General features: G+C 41.2%; 1 long non-coding RNA gene across 1 annotated transcript in view; it reads right to left on the bottom strand.

Moving 5' to 3' along the window:
* The window catches only part of LOC143644710 (uncharacterized), a 77,907-nt gene extending 58,394 nt beyond the window's left edge, over positions 1-19,513 (bottom strand). The window contains exons 1-2 of the long non-coding RNA XR_013156827.1: positions 19,205-19,513; positions 8,199-8,268 (exon numbers count right to left, since the gene is read on the bottom strand). This is a non-coding gene — a long non-coding RNA (uncharacterized LOC143644710). The remainder of the gene's footprint in view (positions 1-8,198; positions 8,269-19,204) is intronic.
* Between the last annotated feature and the right edge of the window lie 237 nt (positions 19,514-19,750).

The following is a 19,750-nucleotide window of genomic DNA, read 5'->3' on the forward strand; positions in this document are numbered from 1 at the left end:
AGGATAGTTTTGATTGAGATTCTCTCACTTGAAGACAAAATCAGCCTGTCAGATACATACAGTATTTTGCACCTCGGACAAAATAGAAGCTTTGGAGTGTGTTTGTGTATAATTTTAACATAAATTAGCTCATATGTGATTGATAGATGCTGAAATGATGTCAGAAAATGTCAAAGTTGTAACGGTTCCTTTTGTATGCTCTCAGCCTGTGCTGGTTTGAAGCTATTATGTACCGTAGAAAAGTCATGTCCTTTAATCCTGATTCAATATTGCTCAGTGGGATCTTTCTGATTGTTTCCATGGAGATGTGACCCACCCAATTGTGGGCGGTAACTTTTGATTAGATGGTTTTCATGGAGATGTGTCTCCACCCATTTAAGATGGGGTGGCTTACTTTTTCCATTTTGTAAAGAGTTTTAGAGCCCATGCAACCAGAGATCTTTGGAGATGAAGGAAAATACCCCTGGGGGAGATTCATGAAAGAAGAAGCCAGGAGAGAAAGCTAGCAGACTTCGTCATGTGCCCTTCCAGCTGAGAGAGAAACCCTGATCTTCATGGGCCTTTCTTGAGTGAGAGTCACCTCTTTTTGGTGCCTTAATTTGAACATTGTCATAGCCTTAGAACTGTAGGCTGGCAACTTAATAAATTCCCCTTTTTAAAAGCTGGTCTGTTTCTGGTATATTATGTTCTGGCAGCTTCTAAACTAGAACATGGTCCATCAATATTTTGTACTAGTGAGTGCAGAAGATGAAGGCAAAGTGCATGAACACAATGAATACAGGAAGCCACGGAGAGATGCAGCACATTAAATCATGTTCACTCACCCTGTGTCTCCCTTCAGACCTAGTTTGGCTATAATCTCTGTCTTAGGAGTTGTTCTAGTTTGCTAGCTGCTGGAATGCAATATACCAGAAACAGAATGGCTTTTAAAAGGGGGCAAGTCCATAGAAATGTCCAATCTAAGGCATCCAGGGAGAGATACCTTGGTTCGATGAAGTTCAAGGTTTCTCTCTTAAGTGGAAGGGCACATGGCGAGCACAGTTGGAGTTTCTCTCTCATCTGGAAAGGCACATGGTGAACACGGTCAGGGTCTCTCTCTCATCTGGAAGGACACATGGCAAACCTGGCATCATCTGTTAGCTTTCTTTCCCAGCCTCCGGTGTCATGAAGCTCCTGGGAGCCGTTTTCCCTCTTCATCTCCAAAGGTTGCTGGCTGGTGGACTCTCTGCTTCGTGGTGCTGCAGCATTCTCTGCTCTCTCTGAATCTCCCATTCTCCAAAATGTTTCCTCTTTTATAGGACTCCAGTAAACCAATCAAGAACCACCCAAATGGGTGGAGACATGTCGTCACCTAATCCAGCTTAACAACAACTCTTGACTAAATCACATCATCCAGGGAGATTATCTGATCACAGTTTCAAACATACAGTATTGAATAGGGATTATTCTACCTTTATGAAATGGGATTTTGATTAAAACATGGCTTTTCTAGGGGGCATACATCCTTTTAAACCAGCAGAGGAGTGCTTATTGCTCAGTTATTCCTGATTTTGTGCATTTTTTCCTCATCTCCTGATTTAGAAGACTCCAGCTTCTCTTTCATTGTCTTCCATTAATTTACCATTATCTTTTTTTTTTTTTTTAAAGACAAAGTTCTTTATTTCCTTAAAAAAGAAACTGGACATTCCTTTTAAACTGTGCTGGTAATTTTAATTAAGATTGTTATTGCCTGTTAGTGCTCTGGTGGCAAAGTTCCATATGTTTTCAGTTGTCCATTTCAATCCTATTTTTCCCATAAGTCTTATTATTTTTAGTGTGCAATTTTGCAAAAAAAAAAGCATTTTTCCAGGAATACTCTCATTATTGCAGAGACAAATTCATTTTTAAAAGAGCAGAATGATAGTAGCCATAGATGTGCTGGCTATGTTGTTTAACTTCTCATTCATTTCTTTGCTTTTATTCACTGTCATCAAAGTTCCACCTGTCTTATCATTTTCTTGCCTAGTATTAAACTATAAAGAGACTTGTACTTGGATCCTGGGTCCTAGTAGGCTGGTTCTAGAAATTTCTCTAGATGTCTGAATCAGATTCTCAAAACCCAGGAGATCTAGCTCATGCTTTGTCCTTCAGCAGCCAGGAGCCTTTAATCCTTTAAGCAAAACCATATACTACACTGACAATGCAGCATGAGCAGATGTTACACACTGTAAAGGACGCAGGATGCAGGCAGCTGGAAAATTGTGCTACAAAAATAAACACCCGATCTCTGCAAATTAGGCAACTCTCATTACCCCTGGGAAGCTTATTTTCATGGTTAAGTAGTTAAGTGGCTGATTAAAAGTACAAGACCATTTAGGCACCTGCTTGCTCCTTCATTTTGTTTTTATTTTAAATTTTGGCCAGGAGATGGCACTCGTGAATGCAATTTGGTGGAGGATCCCTCCTCATTTTGCACTACAATAACAAATTCAGCAGCTGCAAATACTTCCTTCTTAAAGTGAGAAGATGACTTGGATTTTCCGATGGGGAGAGGAATGCAATTTTAAACTAAGTTAGAAGCCGAGTCACTTAGAACATAACGACACCATCTGTCACTTTTTTCATTTGGATTTAAAAATCTAATTAATGCTGATTAGGGATGGGGGCAGGTGCAGCCCCAATGCTATGATGTTAAACCAGGAAGCAATACTTTTTTGATGTTAATAAAAAAGAACAAGCCATTTGATGAGGAACTAGTTTCAGAGCTTACAATATCAGAAGAAAGACAGCTTGGTACACTGGCGTCCGGTAGACCTGGGTTTGAATCTTGCCACACAGAACGGCTTACATCTTCTAGACATACTTTAGCATGTGCTCAGAGGCCTTCAAAGGCACTCTACCCAGGACCAAAATAAAGGCCCAGTTCCTAAACCTGGCACTAGGGGTCTTTTATGAATCATTTCATGCAAGAACAGATTAGAGAAATGGCAGTGCTGTTACCTAAAGTCACGTCTGAGGCAGTGAGCACAGATTCCTAGCACTGAAATTGTTTTGGAGCATGCATCCACAGTGCATATTTATTCATAAATTATTTGCAGGTTCTATCATCAATTCACACATTAAATATTATGATTAAACCTGAATTTTATTTCTAACTTTAAAGACGTTCTAAATACTGTCACATATTTCCATTCCTGCACTCCAGTGGAGAGCATACCCTGTGCATACTTTGGAAATCACGGGCCTAAGGTAAACCTAGCTGGATCTGGGTCTCTCCTTTGGGGGGTGCAGATTCTGTCTTATCAGCACTTGGTAACAATGCTGAAACGATCGCTCATTTTGCCCTGGGCTGGAGATGATGATGCTAGTGATCTTTAATTTGGTAAGCCTGGAATCAGAATTAAGGGAAACAGAGGGAATAATGAATAATGCTAGAGTGTGCAGGATAGTGAAAGCCCATTGGCCAAGATGTGTTCTCCCATAAATAGCTCTTGGATGGTCGCTGCTGGAGTTGCCTCTGTGATACATGATACACTCCCCTGCTGATCAACAGGTATTTGGTTTAGATCAAGGTGCCTCAACAGAGGTACTATTGATTTTTTTGGACCAAATAATTCTTTGTTGTGGGGGAGGCTGTCTTGTGTGAAGGATGGTTAGCAACATCCCTAGTCTCTACTCACTAGATGCCAGTAGATTGCCCCTCCCCAAGTTGTGATAATTAAAAATGAAATGAGCTCCAGCTGAGCCTAAGGGTCAGGAAATCTAGAGACTTGGCATCTCTCTGTTCTCCTACATAGTATGTTGATTTCACAGTTTCATTCCCAGAAGGTGACCTAACATCTCTGGCTCCATACTCTTGGGGCTAGCCCCTCACAGGATCTCCTAAAGCCACATGCACACTTGCATTCGCCAAATAATGATCTTCTCACAGTTCCTTGAACTCACTTTGCACTTCAGCTAGACTGTGACCAACTTGAGGGCAGAAATGGGGTCTCATTAACTTCTGTATCACTGCTGGTCCCAGCACAGGGCTTGGTACACCCCCAGTATGTTTTGCTGAATGCAGGGATGATAGGACATAGTTTGTGCATCTCCAATCAGGGCTTGCTGCTTCCTCCAGCAAATAGATTCCCAGTTTATCAGCTTCTTCTTCCCTTTCCTCAATCCATTTCCTCATTCTTCATTTCTGTAAGAGTGGCCAACTTCTATTTTCCCAGACTAGAATCACACATTCCCTCCCCTAGGGAGCCACACACATAGTGACTTGTACATAGAAAGTGCACAATTAGTTTCCATAAGGCCAAGCAAATTAAAAGAAATAGCTGTTGTTTCATCTTTGGCTGAATTTCCACCACTTCATGAGTGAACGTCTGGTAATTTCAGGTTGACCAGAAGTCCTGACCAACAGGCATATATGTTACTTTGATGGGGAAACTAGGGGAAATGAATCACTGTGTTTGGCATATGGCTTATTTATTACCCTCCAAGGTCTGTCTAGTGGTCAGCAGAGTAGGGAATAAAGCTGAGTCATGGCACGCAGAAGGGAAGGGGAAAGTGAGCCTATAGTTATACATTTTTTAGCAAATTTCAAAATGGCTGTTTGAATGAGGTAAGTGGTAGCACAAAATTTGAAAGAAGTCACAGAATTTCTCCAGTAATACATTTACATCTATAAGGGAGTCACAGTTTATGTCTAGGAGAATAAAACATTAAGTATCTCTTTATAGTTAGGATTTAAAAACTTTAAAAATATGTGACTTTATAGTTAGGATTTAAAAACTTTAAAATAAAGGAGAAACTGATTCCCTTGCCAAAATGCAATGCAAAATTCATTTTTGAATAAAAAATTTTGACTTCTGTTATTTCATGCTCTTCAGAGAGTACAGATTCTTTTCTACCAATTGGATTCTTCTCCTTTATCCTCAGAGAACTGGACACAAAGACTGAGCTATGCAGGAGGTCCTGTATGGAGTTTGCTGACTGGTTGATTGATTAGATTGATTTATTCCTAAGGGAAAGGGCATGAATAATATTGATGAATCAATCCTGCCTCTAGGGACTGAAAGTCATTGGGGATGGGAAACCTAGTTCCTGGTCCTACATAGCTCCTATTTCCAGGAAGGATCTAAAATATGCTGGTCTGAAGTAGGGGAAAGTATTGGTTGAGGCCTTTTAGAGTCTGAACTTGGATGAGCTTCTCTCCCTAAGCCGGAGGAGGTGGAGGGCTTAGATTTAAAGTGAGTGCCTCTTGGAAAGCAGACATGGACATTTACAGAGTATGCTCACATTTATTCCAGACCCATGTGCGCCAGACCTGGGCTAAACTCTGTATCAAGGAGCGTCTGTGTGACTGCACTGGGACCATTTTACTTAGAAATGACTAGAGCAATAGATGAACAGTTTTTGAAAAATAATTGAGACAGAAAGTGTCTAGGCTTAAAAGAGAGAGACAATGACAGAATTATCTGTGATTTGTATGATCTGCTCTGAAGGTGCTATTGTGTGGTGGGCTGCCATGGAAGCTGGGCATGAAGACTGGCAGATGTCATGAACCTGGCCAGGCACCGTGCCCACATTACTGACACCCTGGTTGGTAATCAAGTCCTGCGCTAAAGTTATACTGTAGTTGTACCTGTGAAGTATTTGTTGCTTCTTTACCTATAACCACTTAGTGAACTGTGACTAATCCATTCGCTAGTCTATGCTCAGACCTTTCTAGCTCTTCATTATTTGTGCTGTTTCAAAATGTTGACCATGTCCAAATGTGCTGCAGCCCTCAGAACTCTTGCCCTTGATGCTACCTCTTCTTTATTCTTAAAGATCTAGGCTGTAGGAAGTGAAGAATCTATTGACACTGAATGAAGCTGCATCTGAGCTATAGTTTTTGTTTGTTTGTTTGTTTGCTTTTATATTTTTTGTATTTTGTATTTTTATTTTTTCTCTATATTATCATTTTATTTCTTTTTCTGTTGTCTTGCTATTTCTTTTTCTAAATCGATACAAATATACTAAGAAATGATGATCATACATCTATGTGATGATATTAAGAATTACTGATTGCATATGTAGAATGGAGTGATTTCTAAATGTTGTGTTAGTTAATTTTTTTTAATTAATAATAAAAAAAGAATCTATTGAGACATTTACTCACCTCCCTTTTGTCACCAGTGTAATTTTTTAAAATAATAGATTGATTAAGATATAATTCATATACTGTACAATTAACCCATTTAAAGTGTATAATCTAGTAGGTTTTTCATATATTCACAGAATTGTGCAACTGTTACCACAGTCCATTTTAGAACATTTTCGCCACCTCGAAAAGAAAGCCCCTAGCTGATGCTTCCCGTTCTCTCCTCAGCCTCCTGCCCTTCACTTTTGTACAAAGCAACCACTGTCCTACTCATTGTCTCCACGGATTTGCCTATTCTGGACATTTTATATAAATGGAATCATACCATACGCATCCTTTAGGGACTGGCTTCTTTCACTTAGTGTAATATTTTCAAGAATCATCCATGTTGTAGCACACACTTCATTTCTTTTTTAGCTAAATAATGTTCCATTGTATGGCTATAGCACATTTTGTTTATCAAGTTATCAGTTGATGTACATTTGGTTTATTTCCACCTTTTAGCTATTGTGAAGAGTGCTGCTATGAACTTCATGAACAAGTTTTTGCATACCCAAAATTGGGTCATATGGCAACTTTATTTTAACCTTTTAATGAATTGCCAAAGTGTTTTCCAAAGCAACCACAGCATTTTTTAATTCCCACCAGCAATATATGAGAGTTCCAATTTCTCTACATCTTTGCCAACACTTGATATTATCGGTCTTTTTGTCTATAGCCATTCTGGTGGCTATGAAGCACTTATTTTGTGGTTTTGATTTGCATTTCCCTAATGTCAGACCTCTTTTCATGTGTTTATTGGACTATTTGTATATTTTCTTGAAGAAATGTCTGTTCATCTTTGCCCATTTTTAAATTCGATTGTTTGTCTTTTTGAGTTCTAAGTGTTCTTTGTATAGCCTAGATGAAAGTCCCAAGTATATAATCTGCAAATGTTTTCCTCACATTCTGTGGGCTGTTTTCTCACTGTCTTGATTGTGGTGGCTTTTGAAGCACAAATTTTGATGAAAACCAATTTATTAATTTTTTTCTTTTGTTGCCTGTGCTTTTGGTGTCATCAGTGTATCTTGAGCAACATGCTACTATAGTTGTACCAATTTGAATCTGTTGTGTACCCCAGGAAAGTCAAGTTCTTTAATTCTCATTCAGTATTGGTAGGTAGGAGCTTTTGATTGTTTCCGCGGAGATGTGATCCACAAAATTGTGGGTGATGACTTTTGATTGGATGGTTTCCATGGAGATGTGTCTCTACCCATTCAAGGTGGGGTTGCTTACTGGAGCCCTTTAAGAGGGAACCATTTTGGAAAAAGCTTTAGAGCCACCAGAGCCAACAGAATGGACAGAGCCCCGGGAAAGCCATTGAAGAGAAAGCTAGCAGATCTTGACATGTGCCTTCCCGGCTGAGAGAGAAACCTTGAATGTCATCGGCCTTCTTGAACCAAGGTATTTTTACCTGGATGCCTTAGATTGGACATTTTTATAGCTTTGCTTTTTTTTTTTTTTTTTTTTTTTTTTTTAAGGAAAGACAGAGAGAAGGAAGGAAGGATAGAAGGAAGGAAGGAAGGAAGAAAGGGAAACATTTTTAAACATTTTCTTGTTTTATTGTATTCTGTTTCTCCGTTTTTGTTACATGGGCTGGGGCCGGGAATCGAACCGAGGTCCTCCGGCATAGCAGGCAAGCACTTTGCCCGCTGAGCCACCGCGGCCCACCCTATAGCTTTGCTTTAATTTGGACATTTTCATGGCCTTAGAACTGTAAACTAGCAACTTAATACATTCCCCTTTATAAAAGGCCGTTCAGTTTCTGGTATGTCGTGTTTCGGCAGCTTGCAAACTAGAATAGTCTTTACCAAACAGGATGAGACCCTGAACTTCTTGGAGGGGGGGATGATTGTGCCTTATTAAATGTTGTAGTCTTAATAGTTCCCAGGTAACCTTACTATTCCCTAGTGGTTGTCCACATTCTAGTAAATTGCTTAAGAACCAGGACTTTCTACTTGGGTACCTGGGTTAGAATCCTGACTCTGACACTATCTCCGTGACTTTGAGCAAATCACTTAGACTTCCCAAGCTGCAGTGATCTTACCTGTAATATGGGGAAAAGGGGTAAAGTCCTTGCCACAGGGCCTTGCACTTCATAAATGGCTCTGTCATACCTGGCATAGAGTACAAACAAGTGCTTGTGAATCCATGATGGTCAGTGTATTATTAAGGCGAGCAACCCAGTTCCTAATCTAGAGTTGTAATCCTGCTTCCTGAAAGGGGCAGACAGAAACACCTACTCCCCTAGAGAGGGCATCTAAACCTGTCTGTTCCTACTGGGGCAGGAGGCCCTTTGACATGAACTCAAGAGAGGACTTCCTAGAATTTCTCCTGTCTTGGAAGGTCTGTTCTCATCATTTACCCCCTGAGGGTCCTAGGGACAGCATTTATTATTGCTTTTGTTCATTGTCGCCAAAGAAATCCAAAGAAAATAGAAGAAATAATTGTTCCAAGAGGAAATACTGCTGGGCTTGGATTCCTACAGCTGGCATTAAAGCGATGTCAACATTTGTTACAAAGTCCCCAGACACATGCTTCACACAGGCGCTTCTTGCTTCAGGTCATTATTTTGCAACATTTGTTAAGAAAGATGCTTTTTTTTTACAATCAGAAACTTCTTCCCCCAAATGTGTTTTTCTTCTTGGTTTGCCTCAGTCTGTCTTGGTGGAATTGAGGCCAAGTTCACTGGAGGTTGAGCTCATGTCAATTTTTAATTAATCACTGCTCTTGGGTGGAGGCATAGTCTAGCTCTATGGATGGTACTAATGGTAAAAGGGCAAGGAATTTTCAGTCTAAGATGAGTAAAAGAACCATCACAACAAAGGACAAAAATAAAATGAACTGTTATATTACAAAAAAACAGAATGCAGATTAAGATTACTTTAAATTCAGTTTTTCTCAGTTTTGGGGAAGTTCAAAAGTTATTGTCCAACATTCCCAAGATGAGAAAAACAGAATGGCTGCTGTTTTGGAGCCACACTAATTGAGTGCTCATTCTGTGAATGCATTTAAGCAACGCCTCTCCAAGGCTGAATGCTTAACAAGCTGACGGTGCTGGGTGATAACTTCAGTAGAACATCTGCTGTTACGGTTCTGGGGTTCACCTGTATAACGTAGGTGGTGTGCCCCAAGAGCAGGAAAGAAACAGAGGCTTAGAGATTAGGGTCCTTGAAAGGGAAGGGGATGGGATCAAAGCAAGAGTGAGCCTGTACATATAGACAAATTTTGACCAGGAACCTTTCAGGGTGGGAAGACGGATGGAGAAGAGTGGCATAAAAGGGCGCAATTTCCAAATTAGAAAACCTAAAAGTAACATTGGAGCCTATCCAGAAACACCTCCCTAGTTTCCACAACAAGGTTGTTCTGAAAGTCAGCGTCTTGTTGGAAGGTGGTGGGCAGCAGGGTGGGGCCACGCCACAGCTGAAGCTAACATTGCTCTGGAGCTGACATGGGCTGGGACGGGGCTGCTGCCTCCCCAGGTGCTGCTCCTTCCCCTGCTGCTGCCATCAGTGGTGCCTTCAGCTGCACCTGCTTCCATTTCAGTTCTCTCTGCCTTGATGGAGTCTGCTGCTGACGTCTCAGGGTGGAAGTGGAGGACTCTGGGAGAGCCAAGTCTACCTGAACAGCAGCAGTGGAGAAATCAGTCACTGATTGTACGTTTTCCAGAGACTGTGAAGCAGTGACATCCAGCGTGAGTCTGAATAAGGTCATGGAGGGCAGAAGAAATTGAGGCCTTCTTCAGCCTCGTGGACAGAGGGGAGTGGGCGAGTCAGAGAAGGCAGAGTGTCTGTGTATTTGTTTTAAATGTTAACTAATTGCACCTGTCATGAACTATACTCGTGCTATACAATTTCACATATGCAATTTTATGTAAATCTCATAGCTACAAAAGTTGATGCTATTAATACCTGATTTTATGGATGAGAACACTGATACATGAGAGAGGTGAATTAAGTTGCCCAAGGTCACACAGCTATAATGGTAGTCGGGATTTGGGTCCAGGGTTGCCTATTTCCCTCTATACCATGTCTTCTTAGCTGCCCACCTGAAGCTCTCAGGGAAGAGAGAAGTTCCTAGAGTCTTATGTCTGGGCCAGAAGAGGACCCCAGAGTGAAGAAAGCTGGCTTTGCTCTGCCAATGGCCTAGGGCCTGCCCTGTGAGGAGCCCCGCGGAACCATTCTGTTCGATGGCTCACTAAGTGCAGTGTGCTTTCAGAATCCCTAAAAGAAGTGTCTGTGCACCTTGTCCTGAAGCCTCCATAAGTGGGCCTCTCCTCCCAGAAAAAGAGGGACAATCCATCTGCCCAAGAGCTGGGCCAGCTGTCTGCTGGACATTTTTTCTATATAAAGATACTACTGGGATGACTTAATATATTAAGAGAGAAGTTGGGAGAGCTTTGATCCACTTTAGAGGCCCAGCTGTTTCCAAGCAGCTTGCCTCATTCTCAAGATACCTCCTGATTTCCTTGTTCATCACAGCGTCATTGAAGCAGGTCCCTTATGACCTTTGCAAGGAACTGAGTTTAGCTTTATTCTAGTTGACTGTTGCTGTTTGCTCAAAGGCATATTCTTCCTTTGATTTTTCCTGAATTGTGTGTGTGTGTAACTGGATCTCGGAAGGATGAGAATATAAGTAAATAGAGGTAAGAGGAGGCCGCAGGCCCCTCACCTATGGATGGGATGGCATCCCTCCAGATGCACTACTTCCATGTTTTCATTCTCTAAACCCCAATTCTTTGAGCAGGAAACATCTCCATCCTCCCCTCAAAGGCTTTCCTAAAAGGATTCAAGCATCTTCAACTACCAAATTCTGCTTCAGTATCAGAGATTGACATCTGTGATGTGGTAGAAAGAACGTGAAACTAGGAAGTTGAAATATTTGGATTTGAACCTCAGCTCTGCTTGCTGCTAAGTGACTTTAGAGAAGTTGTTTAATCTCTCCGAGCCTCCGTGGCTCTGAACTGGACCCTTAAGGAGTGTCTCACATAGTAGATACTTAAAAAGAGTTTACAAAATTAAGTACACCTCTTACTGTCTTTTATCGTAAGGGACTCTCTGAAATTCACAGGAATAGCTATGGAGCATTCATCAGCATACATCCTGATCTCAAAGAAGAGGAACTCTGGGGTTGGACTGCAGGATTTCCAGGGGGTAGAAAACCCTGTGACTTAGGCTTTTTGAGGCTTTAGAGGGAGCCCCAAAGTGGGCCTTGCAAGACAGGGACATCTGGATTCAGGTATTGCCCTAGAAATATAATCATTAGGTCATACATCAAATATTTCTTGGTCCACACTTTGTATCATATTCTTGGGATATGGAAGAGAATGAGGCAGGCTCTCCCCTCAGGGGCCCATGGTCTAGTGGCATGGGGTGGGGAAGAGGTGGGGGAGAGAGAATTAAACCACAGTGTGATTCGGGCTCTCACAGGATTAGTAAAAGGCTTCAGTGAGCTTCAGTGAGTTTTCTGGAATTTCCTCAGAAGAAGGGACATTAGAGTTGGGGCTTAAAGGGGTAGGGAATAGGCATTCTCCAGGCAGATAAGCATCCTTAAGAAACATTCCAGGCAGAGGAAAAATGTACAAATGCACAGAGGTATTGTTCTCAGTCTCATGTGGCTGGAATATTGAGTGAAATGTTCATGGGGGCTGAAAATAGCTAACATTTATTGAGCACTTACCTTTTTCTGGGCATCAGGCACAGGACTTTACATGCATTATCTTACTTAATCCTCTCATTATTATTATTATTGCCATTTTATAAAGGAGGAAACCAAAGCTTATAGAGGTTAAGTAAGGTGGCTGTGATCACACAGCTGGGTGATGAAATGGGATTCAACCCTTAGTCTAATGGACTCCAAAGCTGGAGCTCAAAAGACAGGCTTGGCCTCTGTCATGAAGAGCTCCGAATGATGTGCTGAGGTGTCAGATGCTATTGGGCAGGCATTTCAATATCTGCTGTAATCAATGTGGCCCACGGCTCCCAGGTGACACAGCTGAGGGGAGCCGGAGACCAGCATCGGGATATTTGTCATGGTCACATCCTGCTCCACCTGGATGACCCATGAGAGCTCTTCCACCAGTTGTACCTACATGGCCCCTTATACTGCTGCTGCTGGTCATTTGCTTCTCAGTATTATATGGAAAAGAATGGCAGGGGTTGTGTAGGATATACAGCCTTATTTCTCTTATAGGATTCAGCAAGAGTCTATTGGGATGAAGGGCAATCTATGGAATAGACTCTGTGTTGTACTTAGACTGCAGCTCATCTCCTGCCCTGGGCCCCTGCTCTGAACAAACTTGTGCTCTTTCTTTTACGGTGAATTTCTCCTCAGGAGACTCCCTGGCCCCTCATGAAAAGAGGTTCTCAGTAAAATGGCAAGTCATCAAGACAAGTCTAAGCATATCTAACTAGAGGGTGATGAGAGCTTGGCTTCAGGCTGGACCCTGGCCATGTTTTCTTTATGGGAGGCCTGCAGAGAAATGGGTGTACACATCAAATGCGTTTGCATCAGATATATTGTAAAGACTAATTAGACACTTTATTTTATGGAAATTTGTTCTTGGCCACGTGCTTTGTGTATTAATCACAGATATATATACTGTAATAAACAGTATATCTGTGGTATTAAAATATGGATGACAATTAGGAAAGATGCCTAAAAAGCTCCGTAGAGGTATGATAATGAAAAAAAGTACAAAACATTGTCTTAAGGAAAGCCCTAAAGGAATATTTATATCAATTACAAATACACTTTTTATGTGATGGTCATTCTGTCTGTGTTTACCAACAGAGAATTTCCATGTAATAAAAATATTAGTAAAACAAAACAAATGCTGAAACTGCTGTTTCAGAATGTCCGCAGATGTTAAAAGTTTCAAGGACTCCTCACATCTCGGCTATATTTGGGGGTACTTCCTATATTTGGAACTCTGTGTTCTTTTATATGAAGACATAGAAATCCCCAAGTGGTATTATTGGCACTGGTTACCATCATTGAATTTGAACTGAAAGTCCTTTAGACATTTGTGATCAATTAGATTTTGATTATTAGCTAGTTACATACATGTAAAATATAGCCAAGGGACAAATATTACAGTTAAGTATACTGATTAAGCTAATATTTTGATTGAAAATATGTTAATCTTTCATCAATCCTTGGTACTTATTGGATGTTATTTCAGTTTGCTAAAGCTGCTGGAGTGCAATATACCAGAGCTGGATTGGCTTTTACAAAGGGGATTTATTAAGTTATAAGTTACAATTGTAAAGCCATGAAAATATCCAAATTAAGGCACCAACAATAGGATGCTTTCTTGCAGGAAAGGCTGCTGGCATCGGAGGTTCCTCTGTCACAAGGGAAGGCACTTGGCAATGTCTGCTGATCCTTCTCTCCAAAGTGTCCCTGTGGGCATTTTTTTCTCTGTTAGCTTCTCTCAGTTCTGAGTTCTCTCCAAAATGTCTCTCCCTTAAAGGACTCCAGCACGTGGATTAAGATCCATCTTGAGTGGGCTGGGTCACATCTCCATGGAAACAACCTAATCAAAAGGTCCCACCCAACAATAAGTCGCCCCCACAAGATTGGATTAAAAGAACATGGCTTTCCTGGGGGTATCTAACAGATTCAAACCAGCACAGATAGAATATTTATGATATTATGTTATATGCACAGTTTACAAAGAGGTTTCATATAAGCTTCACTTACTCATTTGACCCTCACAAGAGCCCTATGAAGTAGGGATTATTATCATTATTTTAGCAGTTTGATTTTAGAGGTGAGGAAACTGAGGCTCAGTCAGCTTAAGTGATTTGTTCAATGTGATTTTTCTGGCAAATGGTGGCACTGGGATTTGAATTCCTGTCTTGCGACTAGTCTGTCTCTTTTTGTCCTGTCATATGGTCTCTCCAAAATGGTCCGTCCCCACGTCAGCATCCGTGCCTTGAGCCAGGGCTAGACTGTTGGCAGCAGGCTAGAGCCGGCAGGCAGCCACCTGCTCCTGGGCTGACTGCTAGAGTCTGGAAGGAAAGTCTGCGTCATCAGCAGCAGGGGAGGAAGGAGAGAAGGGGAGAAAGCGAGGCTCTGATCTCTGTCCTCCCATCCCCCCTCTCCATTTTCTCATGGCTCCCCCAGGTCACCTTATCTAAATCTTCATTATTCAGTGCCTGGAGTAATGAAGGCGGGAAGGGAGGCAATTTTATCATAATACGAAATATTCACTGACAAACCACTTATATACTATCTTCGCTCAAAAGCCCTGTCCTCTGAACCTTAACATCTGTCCCCACCCGCTTGCATCAACTTATCTGAGGCCAGCATTTCATTGACTATTACAAATTATAATGCCAACACAGGGCAAAACTGTATGTGAATTTTCAAGTCTTGCAAAAGATGCCGGATTTCATGAAAGTGATATCGGAGAACTCTTCAAATTACATGCACACTGTTAACAGATAAAGATTTGACAGAGTTAAGCCAGTTAATTGCATAAAAGCAAGTCTGATGATACTAGCTGTGCTTTCTAATATGGTAACCATTAGCCACATGTGGCTACTTAAATCCAAATTTAAAATTAAATGAAATTAAAATGTGCAGTTCCTGAGTGTCACTAACCACATTTCAATTATTCAGTAGCCACACGTGGCTCATGACAGCACAGATAGAGAACATTTCCATCTTCACAGAAAGGTCTATGGGACAGTGCTGCCGTCGATGCTCCACGGGAGAGCGGTTTGGAAGGGGAAAAGAGAATTACGTGAGTATCAATGAACTGAGAATTCCTTGGAGGAACTAAAGAAATCTTAAACACTTTTTCTAGAAAAAGGCCCTCTGTATGGTTGTGCTATGAAAGGCAAATGTAAAAATACTTGTATCTATTAGGGTAAGCTAAATTGCTGAAACAGATAGTCCGAAAATGGATGGGCTTGAATGCAATAGCAGAGTATTTCTCTCTCATTTAACCCTCCAGGTGTCTACATCAGTGGAAACTCTCTGGAGTCATTCAGGCCCCTAAGTTCTTCCATCTTTCACATGTGACTTCTGAGAGCATACTAGTCCTTTCCAGCCAATAGGAAGAGAAAAAGACGTGGAACAGCTTTTTAAAAGTTGTGGCCTGGATGTGGCACACATTAGTCCTCTCCCATTCCTTTTTTATTTATTTTTTTGTGTTTAGCATGGGCAGGCACCAGGAATCAAACCTGGGTCTCCAGCATGGCAGGTGAGAACTCTGCCTGCTGAGCTACCCTGGCCCACCCTCTCCTTCTCCTTTTGTGGGAACTTTGTCACATCGCCGTGCCTGTTCCAATAGTGTGGTTTTAGATCTAGTAGTGTGAAAATGTGGTCTAGCCACATGATCAAGGAGAGAAGAATGGATTTTGATGATATTCCTGCTACAATATTATTTTGTATTTTATCCACTTTTATCAGAAAAACAATACCCTCCCCTCCCCTCATGACTATTTCTTATATTTTATTTACTGATGTTATTTTTACTGTATAAGTGATATTTTGGCCCCTGCTTTAAGTGGGTTCACCCTAAGTAGTAATTACTCTTAGATCATGGAAATTTCTCTTCTTCTGGCCCTATCTCTATGCTGATATACTCCTAAATCTCAATCTCCTGCACAAACAGTCCTCCACACAGATAACAGGAGCTCCTTACTGGGGAAAAGTAATGCCAGTCTAATAACCTCTTTACTCTGCTTAAACTTTTCCATATTTCCTTCCATTTATATAAAGTCTGATTCCTCAAAATGCTGCTCAGATGGTACCTCTTACAGGAAGCCTCCCTGATATCCCCCTGGAAAAAATTAGTCATTCTTTCTTCTCAGCAGCCATGGTATTCAATTTTAAAGAACAGTTACCTTCTATTGGATTGTCTCAGTTTTTGTCTCCTCTAATGGAATGGGGGTCTCATGCAGAAAATAGGCTCGGCAAATGTTCTCTGAACATATGTTTTTGATGGCAGGTCCCTCACTCAGGTGGGTCACTTCTTTCTCTGATAGGCGATTTCCTCAGCAACCAAGAGAGCCAGACTTTTTCTACAGGAACCTCCAACCCTAGTTATTCTCTATCTCCAAAGGCTAATGGATAATCTCAATTAATAAATTGACTGACCCTCATGGATTTTCTATAGTAAAAGCAAATATTACCAGGAAAACGGATTTCTCTCTATATTACTATAACACAACATTATCCTTTCTTTTACTTGGAGAACTTCTATTGCAGCCCAACTCCATATGGCTTTTAGAACTCTGGGGATCTCTCAGGAAGTCCATCCTCCAAGCTCTCTTATGGTAAGCCAAGGCCCCAGGAAGGTCCAGGTGGTAAAACACCAAGAAATGGTAAAATCCCTTTTGGTTACAAGCCAGACTTAGCTCTCAACCTATCACCTCCAGCCAATCATCCCTTGAACTAATTGGCTGGCCAACTGTTAAGGCTTTTCTTCACTGACCAACTGTTTAACTCTGTGGTCTATCATTTCCGTCCCTGCTTGAGATAAACTGACTCTTCCACAGATGTCTGCTCTGGCACCTATCTTACCCTTGGTTTTCTTTCTCTTTCTTTCTTCTCCTGACACAACATCACCTTCAGTGCTGATCCAAGGGGAGAAAAATTCCTAGTGTAGCCTTAGAACTCCACTTCTTATTATGGAAGGGAGGGATAGCAGTCTACAATAAAATTATGTTGCTTTTCATCAAACACATACATGCACTGCATAAGAATGGTTCTTCATTTTGGGACCAAGAGATTTATTCCACCCCATAGAGAATACACAGTGTGGTGAAGATTCCTGAGCTTCTTCTCTGTTTTTTGTTGTCATTGTGTCCTGGTATAAAACTCTCAGAATGCGCCATTTGCTCCTCCTTGTGCCCTGGTATAAAACTCTCAGATTGCTCCATTTACTCCTCCTTGTGCCCTGGTATAAAACTCTCAGAGTGCTCCATTTGCTCCTTCTTGTGCCCTGGTATAAAACTCACAGAGTGCTCCATTTGCTCCTCCTTGGGGAACAGAGGAACATTACTGAACCTTCTTTTTTGTGCCCTTTTCTCTTGTCTCTCTACATTTTATATCCCAATTTTTTTTCACTGGCTATCACATCACAACCTTCATGATTTTACATGATCATCACAATTGCCTTAGTTTAATATTTCATCAAGTGGATATAACTATATTTAAATTATTAGTCTTATTTACTAATTGTATGATCTGCTACTTTTCACTCTTTTTTTTTTTTTTTTTTTTAAAGGAAAGACAGAGAGAAGGAAGGAAGGAAGGAAGAAAGGGAAACATTTTTAAACATTTTCTTGTTTTATTGTATTCTGTTTCTCCGTTTTTGTTACATGGGCTGGGGCCGGGAATCGAACCGAGGTCCTCCGGCATAGCAGGCAAGCACTTTGCCCGCTGAGCCACCGCGGCCCGCCCACTTTTCACTCTTATATGTAACACTTCAATGAATATCTTCATGAATGGTTTTTTAAAAATTCTTTTGACCTCCTTAGGATTAATTTTCAGTAATCAAATAACTGGATCAAAGGTGATAAATATCACAATGACTCTAGCTATTATCATTTTGCATTTTATACACTGCTACCAACTCTATGTACAGGTGCCTATTTTAGAGCAAGATCATCACATCGAGGGCTTTCAATTTATTTTAATTAATTAAATCCATATAAAATATATTCAGTTCCATTTCTATTTCTATTTAAGTCATGGCTGCACCCTTAAAGTTTAATTTCTTATTAAGTTATGGTCAAGTCGGACTCTTTAAACATCACTAACTAAACTGCTTGTGGTAGATTGAATTATGTAGCCCAGCAGGGACTTTTTAAAAATCTTAATCCACATTCCTGTGAGTGTGAAACCATTTGTAGATGGTATTTTTGATTATGTCAAGGTGAGAGGCTGTGGACTCATTTGTGAATAGGGTCTTTTAAGATCCTATTGATGTGTGGCCTCACTGAGCAGGGCAGTCTTAATTCGGTCCTACAGGAGGCCTTATAAAAAGAAGAAAACAGAAGGTCACAGAAGGACACAGAAGGAGGAAGCCAGAGGGAAGTCAGAAGAAACCAGAAGAGCAGACACATGTGACAGGAGTCAGAGATGCAAGCCAAGGAACCCCAAGGACTGTGGCAAGCCAGCCCCTATTTAAGATCCTATTGATGTGTGGCCTCACTCAGCAGGGCAGTCTTAATTCGGTCCTACAGACTTGGTGGAGAAAGAAAGGCCTTGCTGATGTCGTGAGTTTGAATTGGCCTTCCAAACCATGAGCAAATAAATTCCTGTTGTTAAGCCAACCCGCTGTGCGGTATTTATTTGTTTTAGCAGTCTGGCAAACTATTGCATTGTTATTTCAAGATTAGAAAAAAAAAACCCATTCATGTTGACTTTGGTCTGAGACCTTTTTGATCTCTGGAAGCAATGCACCCAGCACCTGGTTTGTGAGGGTTCTTCACTGGCCCTGCCTGTCCTCGCTCCTGCCCTCGCCTGCACTGTGGTCTTACAGGTGGTATTTCTCTAGATAGTGCATCAGCTCTCCCATGTGAGTTATGTCTAACTCCCCATTTTTCCCCTAGAAACATGTTTTGACTCTTTGTTTCAAATGTTCAGGATGACTGTTCTATTGCAGCAATGCTGTCAGAGCCCAAAATAACTTGGAAAGGTTTGTCTTTGGAAATTGCTTTCCAAACCCTTGGCATGTTCTTTTGAATATTCTTATTGGTGGCAAAACTTGGAATTTAGGAGGTAGATATTTTTTTTTTGGAAGGAAATTAGTATCTTTTACATAGTTTCTGTATCCGACAGGGTTGTGTCTGAAGCCAGAAACCACACCATTATTTCAGCAGAGAAAATTTAATATAAAGAATTATTTACCAGGTAGAGGAGAACTGAGCAGGCAAGAAGGAAGACACTGAGGTATCGTAAAAGTAGTAGCTGCAGGAAGCAACTGCTTCCCTAGGGCTAGAAGAACGAAGGGATTACTAGAATTTAGATATTAGGAATCTAGAGGATTTACCCCTCTGAGGAGAGGGTGCTGCTCATACTAAGTGGTACCTTGGAGCTTGGAGCTTGGAGAAGAGGTCCATGGAACTGGGATTCAAACCTCTGAGGAGGAGTTGCCAATGGCTGGTGCTAGGTGCTATATTCCTGAGAGGTCACAATGAAGCTGACTCTGAGAGTGTGGGACAACTGCACATTAGAACCAACTATGCTATGGGAACCAATTACAGCTGCCAGGATGAAGAAATGTTGCTGGGCAACGCTGATAGGAACAGGAAGTAAACAGAAAGGAGAAAGTCCCCACTCCCTCCTGCAACCTTCAAGCTCCTGGTAGCATCCATTATCGGCAGAACCTAACAAACAGCCAGCTGGCAAAAGAGAAATGCAGTTTGCAGAACCTCTGCCATAGCATCAGAGTGCAGAACTTAAAGAGGGGAAAATCTGGAACCAAAAGATAATGGTCTCATAACCAACCATCCACCATATGCCAGGCACTCCATAAATATTTTCAAATATGCGATGTCCTTTAGTTCTTGTGCCATCCCCTTGATTGAGGCCTTCTTGCCCCACTTTATGGATGAGAAACTAGAGGCCCAGAGA

The sequence above is a fragment of the Tamandua tetradactyla genome, chromosome 8 (genome assembly GCF_023851605.1).
Source record: "Tamandua tetradactyla isolate mTamTet1 chromosome 8, mTamTet1.pri, whole genome shotgun sequence".
NCBI lineage: Eukaryota > Metazoa > Chordata > Mammalia > Pilosa > Myrmecophagidae > Tamandua > Tamandua tetradactyla.